This window comes from Aedes albopictus, chromosome 3, assembly GCF_035046485.1.
Source record: "Aedes albopictus strain Foshan chromosome 3, AalbF5, whole genome shotgun sequence".
Lineage (NCBI taxonomy): Eukaryota > Metazoa > Arthropoda > Insecta > Diptera > Culicidae > Aedes > Aedes albopictus.
The window spans coordinates 247,791,547-247,801,895 of NC_085138.1; the positions used below are offsets into that span (position 1 = coordinate 247,791,547).

Consider the following 10,349-nt stretch of genomic DNA (forward strand, 5'->3'; position numbering starts at 1 on the left):
TATGCCACCTGGAGGAAGATGGAGGAGCGAAGCAACGCCAAGGCCGCGATAGAGCAAAGCAAAGCAAAGCAAAGATAACCGTACACATCGTAGTTGCTACTCCGTGATTGACCAGAACAATCGAAGTTGCACAGGGATCCAATGAATGGTGCTTGGGGTTAGCTTCACACTCTCAATGTGCACAATTCGAGAGTTCAGCTATTCAAAGTCAATAACGGCGCTGGCCACGTCCTTACGGTCATCAGGAAAGGGAAGGAATGTTAATTCGACAACCGTTGCTACTAGAAACCGTGGAATCCACAGCATCCCCACAGTTGTCACGGGAAGGAGTGGTGGTTAGTAAGGTAGGGTAAGGTGTGGATCTAGGAGCCACCTCTGGTAGGTGATATGATCCACTAGTTATATGGAAATACACGTCGCGGTCTTCATCACGATTATGATTTATTTGATCACGATGACCACTGATCCCGGATTTCGTGCTCGCGTTTCCATCGCCCTACCGTGGAAACCGACTGATCTACGATTATTGTAGCGCGATTCTGAACCCGGATTTTTCACTCGCACTTCCATCGCCCTACCGAGAAAACCGACTGACCAACGAATATTGTAGCGCGATTCTGATCCCGGATTTTTCACTCTTACCTGAAAATTGTCTGCATTCGAAAATTCTCAAGCTAATCTGATTCCGCATTCCACACTCGCGCTTGCATGGCTCTACCGAGAAAACCGACGCCAAGGCCGCGATAGAGCGAGCGAAAACACGAGAAGCCAAAGTCGTAAACCGTCAGCGATATTCGGCTCTCGAAAAGGAAGTGAAGCACTTGTATAGGCGGGATAAAAGAGCGTGGGTGGACTCCCTAGCCGACGAAGGCTATTGACCGACCTGGCTGACCAACTGAAACGCTGGTTCGAGCACTATGGAAACCTTATTCAAGTGACGGACACGCCATCAACACTTCAGCATGATCCGCCAAGGTTCGACGCATTACCCATGTCAACGCCGAAGCTCCATCATTGCAGGAGATAAAAACAGCTATCCGAAGCATGAAATCAAACAGGGCCCCAGGAGTCGATCCCATATCAGCTGAGATGCTCAAAGCTCACCTCGTAGCATCCGCACAACTGCTGCATAAATTATTTTGCAACATATGAGAAACCGCAAAACTTCCGGCCGACTGGATGCAAGACGTCTAAGTAAAGGTGCCCAAATAGGGTGTCCTGACTGTATGCGAAAATTGTGCGGGTATCATGTTGCTGTGCATAGTTTTCAAAGTGATTCTTAACCGGATACATGAGAAAATGGACGCAACTCTCCGACGGCAGCAAGCGGGATTCCGCGCCGGACGATGCTGTGTGGATCATATTGTCACGCTCCGTATCATCTTGCAGCAAATCAATGAATTCCAAGAATCTCTCTACCTGGTATTCATTGATTACGAAAAAGCTTTCGACCGTCTCAATCATGAAAACATGTGGGGAGCCCTCAGGCGCAAGGGTGTCCCTGAGAAAATCATCGGCCTCATTGAAGCGCAGTACAGGACATCTTCGTGCAGAGTTCTGCACAACGGTGTCTTGTCCGATTCCATCCGGGTCGTTGCTGGAGTGAAGCAAGGATGTATTGTATCACCAGTACTGTTCCTCATCGTAATCGACGAGATCTTGGTAGGTGCGATTGACCGTGAACCAAATCGTGGGATGCTGTGGCAGCCCATTACCATGGAGCATCTAAATAGTTCCAAACTGACTGATGACGTTGCTCTCTTAGCTCAACGGTGCTCTGATATGCAGAGTAAGCTCGATGATCCTGCCGATCGCTCCTCGGTGGCAGGTCTCATCATCAACAACAACATGACCAAATCGTTCACACGGTCAACCCTTCCAGTTTTACAGTAGCTGGGAAGCTGTGGAGAATGTTGAGAACTTCCAATATCTTGGTAGTCAATGGCGGCCGATGGCTGCACCAAGATCGACATTGTTGCACGGATCAAGAAGGTTTGGTCTGCTTTTGTGAGTTTGGAAAAACAATCAGATAAGTCGACGCACCAAAATCCGAATTTTCAACTCAAACGTGAAATCTGTGCTCCATATAACCAGTGAAACTTGGTGTGTATCAGTGGAGAACACGCAACGGCTGCAGGTCTTTATCAATAGATGCCTGCGGTATATAATTCGTGCATGGTGGCCTCACAATCTCCAACGTGGAGCTCCATCGTCGATTTCATCAAAAGCCGCAAAAGACAAAAACTCGAGAGCGAAGGTGGAGGTGGGTCGGCCACACTTTACGTAGGAGCGGGAACAATATCTGCAAATAAGCGTTAGATTGGAACCCAGCAGGACATCGCAGCAGAGGAAGTCCCAGAGGCTCATTACGGTGCAGCCTCAAAAACGAAATCAAGCAAGTGCACCACCACGGGTGCTCAGGACCTAAAGTAGTACGTAGTATGAGAGGTACATTGAATTATTGAGATTAGATTCAATCAATACTTCTACTGAGTCCTTAAGAAATACGAGGTTTTCAATATGTCATAGTGAATCCGGTATTAAAATTAGAGTGCAAAGCTGTTTCAAAATAATTGAGAGTGTAAGTGGACACTCTTTTCCACAGTATTGAACGCTGTTGCTTCCCATCATGGCATGGTATTACCCAACCAGTCAGTAGTGCATCAAAGCAACGCAGCGGGGGACATCAGCAAGGACGACAAGTCTGGTGTAGCAAATGTGTGTATACTTCCGATTCCGAGGGGACTCGTCATCGCACGGTCCACATCAGGTAGGTAGCCACCTCCGTTCGTCAGACAATTATCGATTCTGGAGAGAACTGTTGTGCGTCTGTGGTTTCGTTCGGCACTGGGATAATTGGATTCGGAAAGTGCCATTCAGAGTAGGATTGACGATTCTAGATAGAGCATTTGAAATGCCATTGCCTTTACCGAGAATTGTGTTGTCTCTTCTCACTCCAATTGGCGTCTACGGGTGATGCTGAATGCTGCCGCTAGCCATATGAAGAAAAAGGAAGTAGCTTTGATTGGTTCGCTGTGGAATTCTTTCCGACAATAACCTCATATCAATGGGCTTTAAGGCGATTCATTGGAAGCGTGGAGTGACTCATAGTACTTGTTTGCCTATGTGAGTGATGAGAAGAGTATGATTTGATTTAAATATCACATGGCAAGGTATGAGAATTCAAATTTTGAGCGAACATTCCTTTTTGTTTAACCTCCAGTGTTTTAAAATATAGAAAGGCATTGAGTAATAATTACCAGAGCGTTTGCTCCTACTGCGAAAAAATCTCAGAAAAATACTGCTAGATTTCCTAACAAAAGAAATCGTTATTTTTGACATTTTTTTCCCTCTTGCTTCTAAAATTCGGTTCAACCATTTCACCAACATTAATTTATTTTCTCTACACATACATTTTAATGGAATTACAATTAATTGCCATTTGCTCCAGTGGCTGCCACAGAACCCCGACCGAACGCTGCTGTCTTTTCAGTAATTATGTTATTTGCATATATTCGCCATTCATTTTTATTTGCCCGGAACAATTATGTCAGCTCGACTACCCGGCTAACGGGCCATCTAAGTTTAATGTGATTATTTTCCATCGCACAGAAAAATAAGTGTTGGCGGTGCTACATGGAGAGCAGTGTGTCCCTAAGCGAAAAAAAAACAAAAAAAGCCAGATTATTCTTCCTAGTGGATGCTGTAGAGCATGTAATGGACCCAAGAAACACAAACATCTGAATAACAGTTTCTTATGCTAAAGTTTGTTTAAGAGTGATTTATTGCACTCTTGTACAGCAAAAATGTTTGTTGGGGATACACGTATATTCAATAATTTCCGTTTGATACTATACATGTTAGATCTTTTTAACTTTAATATGCCATGTTTCGTTATATCATTGGTTTCCTGCAATAGGGGCACAACTCTGAATTTGTCATTTTCAAGATTTTGATGAAACTGGATGTAAAAATATGTAAACTTTCATGTCGAAAGGACCCTTCGAGAAACGCAAGATTTACTATTTTGACGTAAACTACGTCACCGGGTGTATAATGTAATTTAAAAAAAAATGCATTACTCAAACATCTTTTTCAAAAGTCGTTAAAAAGTAGTAATCCAAACAAATGGTTTCTTAGGCCCTTTCCAAGATACAACAGTCAACATTCGTTTACTTTTGTCAAATAATGAGTTAAACACGTAAGATATAAATTTTGTAAGATTTAAATTTTAAAGCGCTTATTCTGAAAAGTTACATTTTTTTATAATCGTGCCCCTATTGCAGGAAACCGAAGATATGATGTTACGAGCAGCTGTCTGGTAAGTTATGAAAGTCATGTCATGTAATGTCATGAAAGCATATCTTTTTAGTGCAAGAGAAAGAAAAACGTAGGAATAGACTAAAAAACAATCAACGGCAAAAACGTTTCATTTTCGTTTGGGCAGCAAATCGGATCGTATCGGTCTTCTCGATGGCTACATCGCCTGCGCACCAGCCCAAAGCATCCGCTCTAAATAGGCTTTGTCCGTTTGAAGAAAGCTTTTGGAAGTGCTTTTGCCAGGAAACTCTTTAATGATTTTTTTCTATTAATTCAGTGAAGCAGGTATATCTATCGAGTAAAAATATTGAATAATCCACCTAGCTTGCTCGTGAGTTCAACCTTCCGTTACAATTTTGTTACTTTTTTTACTTTTTGTAAGCACATTCAAGGTTGATTAGGGGAGCTTAAGACGGCTTTTCTTAGGCGAAGCATGTTCGAACGCTAGTGACTCACCACCTTTGGCATCGCAAGGTGACCGAGCATCATGTGCACTGCACACGAATAGTTCATGCGAAGTTTGCGTAGGCGTGGCGGGCGTTCAGCAGGGAACTCACGCGTGCGCTGATTCGTGACAGAGATGGGCTTCCGAAGTTGCTGGTGGTCGATGGACAGCTCGACGAGCTGATCGGCTACAAGAGCGGGCGGAATAACATCAGCAAAGACCTTAAAAAAGGTCTGCAGAGACTCCGCGATTCGGTAGCCCAGGCCAAGAAGGAATATGACCTCTTGGTCGAGCGACGCAAAGCGACTGACGCGGGTAGAGTAGAGAGCTCCACGCAAACGGACCGCTCCTCTACAGAGAGTGCGACCAGGTGGGGCTGCTGATATTTAGAGCGAAAATCTCGGCCTTTTGGCTTGGATCCGTCGAGGAGGAGCGGCCGGTAAGGGATAAACACCCGCGCAGTGTGAGCAACCCCAAACCGGTCGCGAAACGAGCTCGGGGTAAAGAACCGAAACCCCGAGACGAAGTTGTTAAAAGCAGCGCTGAGCAACCGGCCTAAGGGAAGGAGAACCCTTGGATTACGGTTGGAAAGAAAAAGAGGAAAGAGAAGGTTCCGAATAAAACCAAGGCGAAGCCTCTTCGTAAACGCACGAGGGGCGACGCACTGGTCCTCAAAACAGAGGGAAATAGCTACGCAGATGTGCTGCCGGCTATGCGTGGCGACCCGAGCAGAGGGGAATATCAAACTAATAACTATCAAATCACATAATTTGTTTTTATATCTTGTTTTGTTATTATTAACTTATCAAGGCATTACTTTTTCATAACAAGTTTTGTTTGGCAATTTTATTTTGTTATGATCAAGCTATTGATATACACCCATAAAATAATATTTTGATAATATGTTTTGTTATGAAAAAAATTTAGTTGTTATTATACTATTGAGAGTGTACAAAAAAAATAATTACCAATAGCACGACAATAACAAGTTTTGAATTGAAAATGAATCATTCCAGATTTACATAGTTTACAGCATATCATCCAATTAGTTTCTCTAATTGGGACTGAACGAACTTTTCTGCTTATTAAACACTATAATAATTATGACCTGTTTTATATTCCTTTTTAAGTATTTAGTTACGTATATTCGTAGCTATTCCATAGAAATTCGATACAGTGAACCTCAGAATATTGTTCTACTTGATGAGTTTGTAGTTCATCTAAACTACTTAGACTCATACTTTTTTTTTTAATTTCATCAGGATTGAGTGCCCCACACAATGCATACATTAGGGTGGGGCTAATTTTGAAAAATATCTCCGGGATATAATTTCCCAAGTGGAAAGTGATCTACTGGTCGAAATAAGTGAGCTGTGCAAAAATGAGCGATTTCGTACGATATTTAGGGGTGACGCAAATGGTTTAACCGTTATGTGTCCTACAAACTTTTTGCTTTTTTCTGCACCGTACATTTTAAATGGGCGCTGGGTACCCGGGTACCCTGTCGCCCACATAAGGGTTAAGTGGAATTTTCAATTAGTTTTATATAATAAGGCTGATACAAATTTTATTTTGACTTTTTGTCTCTCCTCCCTTCAAAAATTTTGATTTTTTTTGCATTTCAGGGGGACAGATAAAAAATATTTATCAAAATATCGGGTCAAAATTTTTTTAACAAATCCGATGAGTTTTTAATATTTTTATCCCCCCACCCTCGACCACCCAAAGAGTGGTGGGATAAAAAGTGAAATTAATATTTGTAACGGCCGAATTAGAAATGATTTTTGATACATTCTAAACGCTTGTTTTGATACTCATATAGGGTCTTGTACCATTTGGGCAGGTGTATCTGTTTTGGGCACTTGATGCTATAACTAAGTGAATTTCGAACCAATTGATTTGAATTTTGCTATAGAGTTAGATAATGTACGTAACTCATCGTGTGCCAATTAGGTATTAGTTATAGCGGCAAGTGCCCAAAATAGATACACCTGCCCAATTGGTACAAGGCCCTACCACCCTATTACTTACTTTGTTATTAGTTTGATATCATAACTGATTTTGCTTTCGGATAATTATCAATAACTTTAAAATAACAACTTTTGTTATTGAAATATTTTAAAAATTCATTGTTATTATGTTGTTATCGAAACTAACAAAACATGTTATTAAATTGGTCTTCCAGGAGCATTTTTTTGTTATGATTTTTGTTATTTTGCTGCTTATGACAGCCAAGTTTATAACATAATTTGTTATGTTAATAACATGGAAATAACTTATTTCATTACTCAGTTATTTTGGCAAAATAACATATTTTCTTATGCTGTTATTATTCCCTTCTGCTCGGGGAGAATCGTCTCTCGGAGCTAGGCGCGGATGTCAAAAGCATCCGGCGCACTAGAACAGGGGAGATGATGCTAGTGGTCAAGAAGGATGCCATCAACAAGGGCTCCTCCTACACGGCACTAGCACAGGAAGTGCTTGGAGAAAAGGTACAAGTGAGGGCTCTGACGCCGGAGGCAACTCTCCAGTGTAAGAACCTGGACAAGATCGCCACTGCGGAGGAGCTCTCTGCCGTCCTTTGGCAGCAGTGTATGGCCAAGCGCATCGATCCACATCAGGCGGGGCCCAGCAGGCAAGCAGATCGTGACGATCAAGCTTTCAATTGGGGAGGCGAAAAAAGCGGCTGGAAAGGGCATGATAGAAGTCGGCTGGTCGGAGCGTCCGCACAGCATCTGTGAGCCGCCGGAATTGTGCTTTAGGTCTTCGAGCGAGGCCACAAGTCGTGGGCATGCAAAGGCCCCGACAGAAGTAAACTCTGCAGAAGGTGCGGAGTTGAAGGCCACTTCGCCAGGGAGTGCAAACCAAAGTGTCTGATTGAGAACGGAGCTAGAGGAGGCATATAGGGCGGCAAAATTGACACTGAACAAAGAGAATAAGGCGCGTGCTTCGTTGATCTCTGTCAGACGGCCAGCACAACCCCCTGGGGAGATCTCTATCGGGAAGTCATGTGCAAAACGAAACGTATATCTGCACCACCAGAACGCTCTCCCGTGATGCTGCAGATGATAGTGGAAACGTTGTTCCCGCACCACTAGGGTGGGGCTAATTTCAAAAAATCTCTCCGGGATATGATTTCCCAAGTGGAAAGTGGTCTACTAGTCGAAATAAGTGAGCTGTACAAAAATGAGCGATTTCGGTTGATATTTAGGAGTGGCGCAAAGGGTTTAAGTGATTTTTTTTGCTACAGCAAACCTTCAAACAACTTTTCAAATTTAATTTTCAAACATAACATTTCTAGGCTAAATCGGTAATTCTAGAATCCAATTGGGCCAAATTTGTGCTCAAAATTGCGATATCTCCACTGGTTTTCGAGATATTTGGAAAAATATCATTTTTTGGTACCCAACACATTTTTTTGGTACCCAAATACGACATTTTTTCAAATACCGTCAAACGGGGTTACTTGCAACAGCGGTGTAACTTACAACACCATGACGTACATTAAATGTGAACTATTTTTTCATAATATTGAAAGCTAGTATGCTTCCCCATTTCGATTAACAAAATTATGAGTAGCAAAGATCGTTTAAGTGAAAAAATCAGTTTGGTTTCTTTGTTTATTGTTCAGCTACACTGTTAAAACGGTTTGCTCATTGTATGCCATAAAAACAAGTATGGAAATCGTACTTTACCTCTCTCCTATGGTAAGTGTGATAAGTCTGATGACCTTGCTTGCAGTTAGGGTACCTAATAGTAAGCTTAGCTGAACTAATCGTTTGATAAACTAATAATTTGATAAACTTATCGACTAAGTAATGTAAAAAATCATAATTCGACACCAACATTTCAAAAGGGCGTAACTGCTTTTGGAATCATCACCTTCTTTTAAAGCTGTGGATCATGTGTTATGATTTCCATGTTTTTCACAACAAGTACCAGATGGGAAAAACTGGTTCGCGTGTTTCCTCGCTGAAATCGGCTGACGAAATTGGCGGTGCTACGCCTTCCAGCAAAGGCGCACAGTTTTAGTTTTGGCCGTTTCGGAAGATTTGAGGTTGTGCGCTTGTGAAAATAACGTGAAATTTTGGAACAATCAAGAATCAAAGTTAATCTCGGTGGACTTTGGTCTTCAGCCATTTTTGGTGAAACTATCGGGATATTGAGTGGCAGAAGCTTTTCAATTCGCGTCATACGGAAAAATAGCAGTTGAGAGTATTGGTCGATCGATGTCATTTGCAAAGTATGTTTCCGTTTGCTAGGTTCGGTTCATGGTTCGGTTCCTGTGGCTACAAGTGGACATCGTGGCGCAGTTTAGTGTGTGTGCGGCGGAAGTAGAAAAATAGTTTCGTTTGCTCGATACGTTCCGTTTGAATGCTGCTCAGTAGAGTCGATATTTCCGCGGCGGTGTTCTCGTGCGTACTTGCGCAGTTGCAAACTTTAAATAATAGATTCGGATGAGTGAATTGGATTCAGTTGACATGCAACAAATTTGGTGTAAATAACGGTATTTAGTTGGAAATCTTTAATTTCCTAAGGCGTAATATTGTCTCGACCTTCGGACACACGGAATTATTTATGCTGATCAAATGGCGCTGAAATTCGGTGAGATCTTACCAATATATTTTGTATCTTCCGTATGTTTGTTATCACTTGCCAAGTCACCACTTCGCACACCCTTTATATATTTGCCTATACATGTATTTATTTACTGATTTATTTATCATAACATTTTTGAGTTTTCGTATATACCGGGTAAGATAGTTAATGAAAAACTAATTTATATTTTTGAGTTGGGCCATCATTGAAGGGTCATGGGACCATAACAATTTAGTTTATTTTCAGAGAACGAGTAAAGGCGCTTTAGCCTAGGCAATAGGGCCAGGACACGGAGTAAATACCTGTGTTCCATCCCAGGAAGGACCAAGGACTAAGGACCAAGGGGTGACATTAACCTTCTTAGCATAGTCACCCCCACCGATTTTCACCGTATTTTGCTTTTCATAAACTGAGCGGTTGGTACGAGATGTCCCCACTCATTGTTTCTATTGTTGTATTAAAACGCTGCACAGTAGGCCTGGCCGCTTTAATGCTTGTAATGCATCTCCGATGTACTGCAATCATTAATAATGACAAGAAAAATGATGGAAGTAGTCAATTCTATCATTTTCCAGGACTCTTTCAGTGAATGGCTGTGTATGTGTAGACTAGACTAGACTAGACTAGACAAGTACCAGATGGGAAAAACTCTCCTCTTTCCGACAACCACGATGGTTTGAGTGTAAGGGAGGCAGTACGACCTACAGCTTTGAAAGAAGATATTACTTCCAAATGCAGTTACGCCCTTTTGAAATGTTGGTGTCGAATTATATTCGACAACCATTATGGGGTAACTTGCAACAGTTGAAACTAATAAAACTTTCTAAAATTTGTTTTCATTCCACGGTATTTCAGATAGAAATACTCGAAATGAATCATTTCTTAATTACGTGACGTGTTCATTTTCAAATATCAACTCAATTTTAACATTTTTTTGCACGTGTTTTTCAAACATTGTTAAAGACTTCCATATTTTGAAAATTCA

At 41.8% G+C, this 10,349-nt stretch overlaps 1 long non-coding RNA gene across 1 annotated transcript; it reads right to left on the minus strand.

The window, feature by feature from the left end:
• Positions 1–422: 422 nt before the first annotated feature.
• LOC134290003 (uncharacterized) lies at positions 423–715 on the minus strand. The gene is made up of 2 exons (XR_009998791.1): positions 596–715; positions 423–517 (listed from the first exon to the last, which is right to left on the minus strand). It is a non-coding gene; the product is annotated as an uncharacterized LOC134290003 (long non-coding RNA).
• Positions 716–10,349: the final 9,634 nt, after the last annotated feature.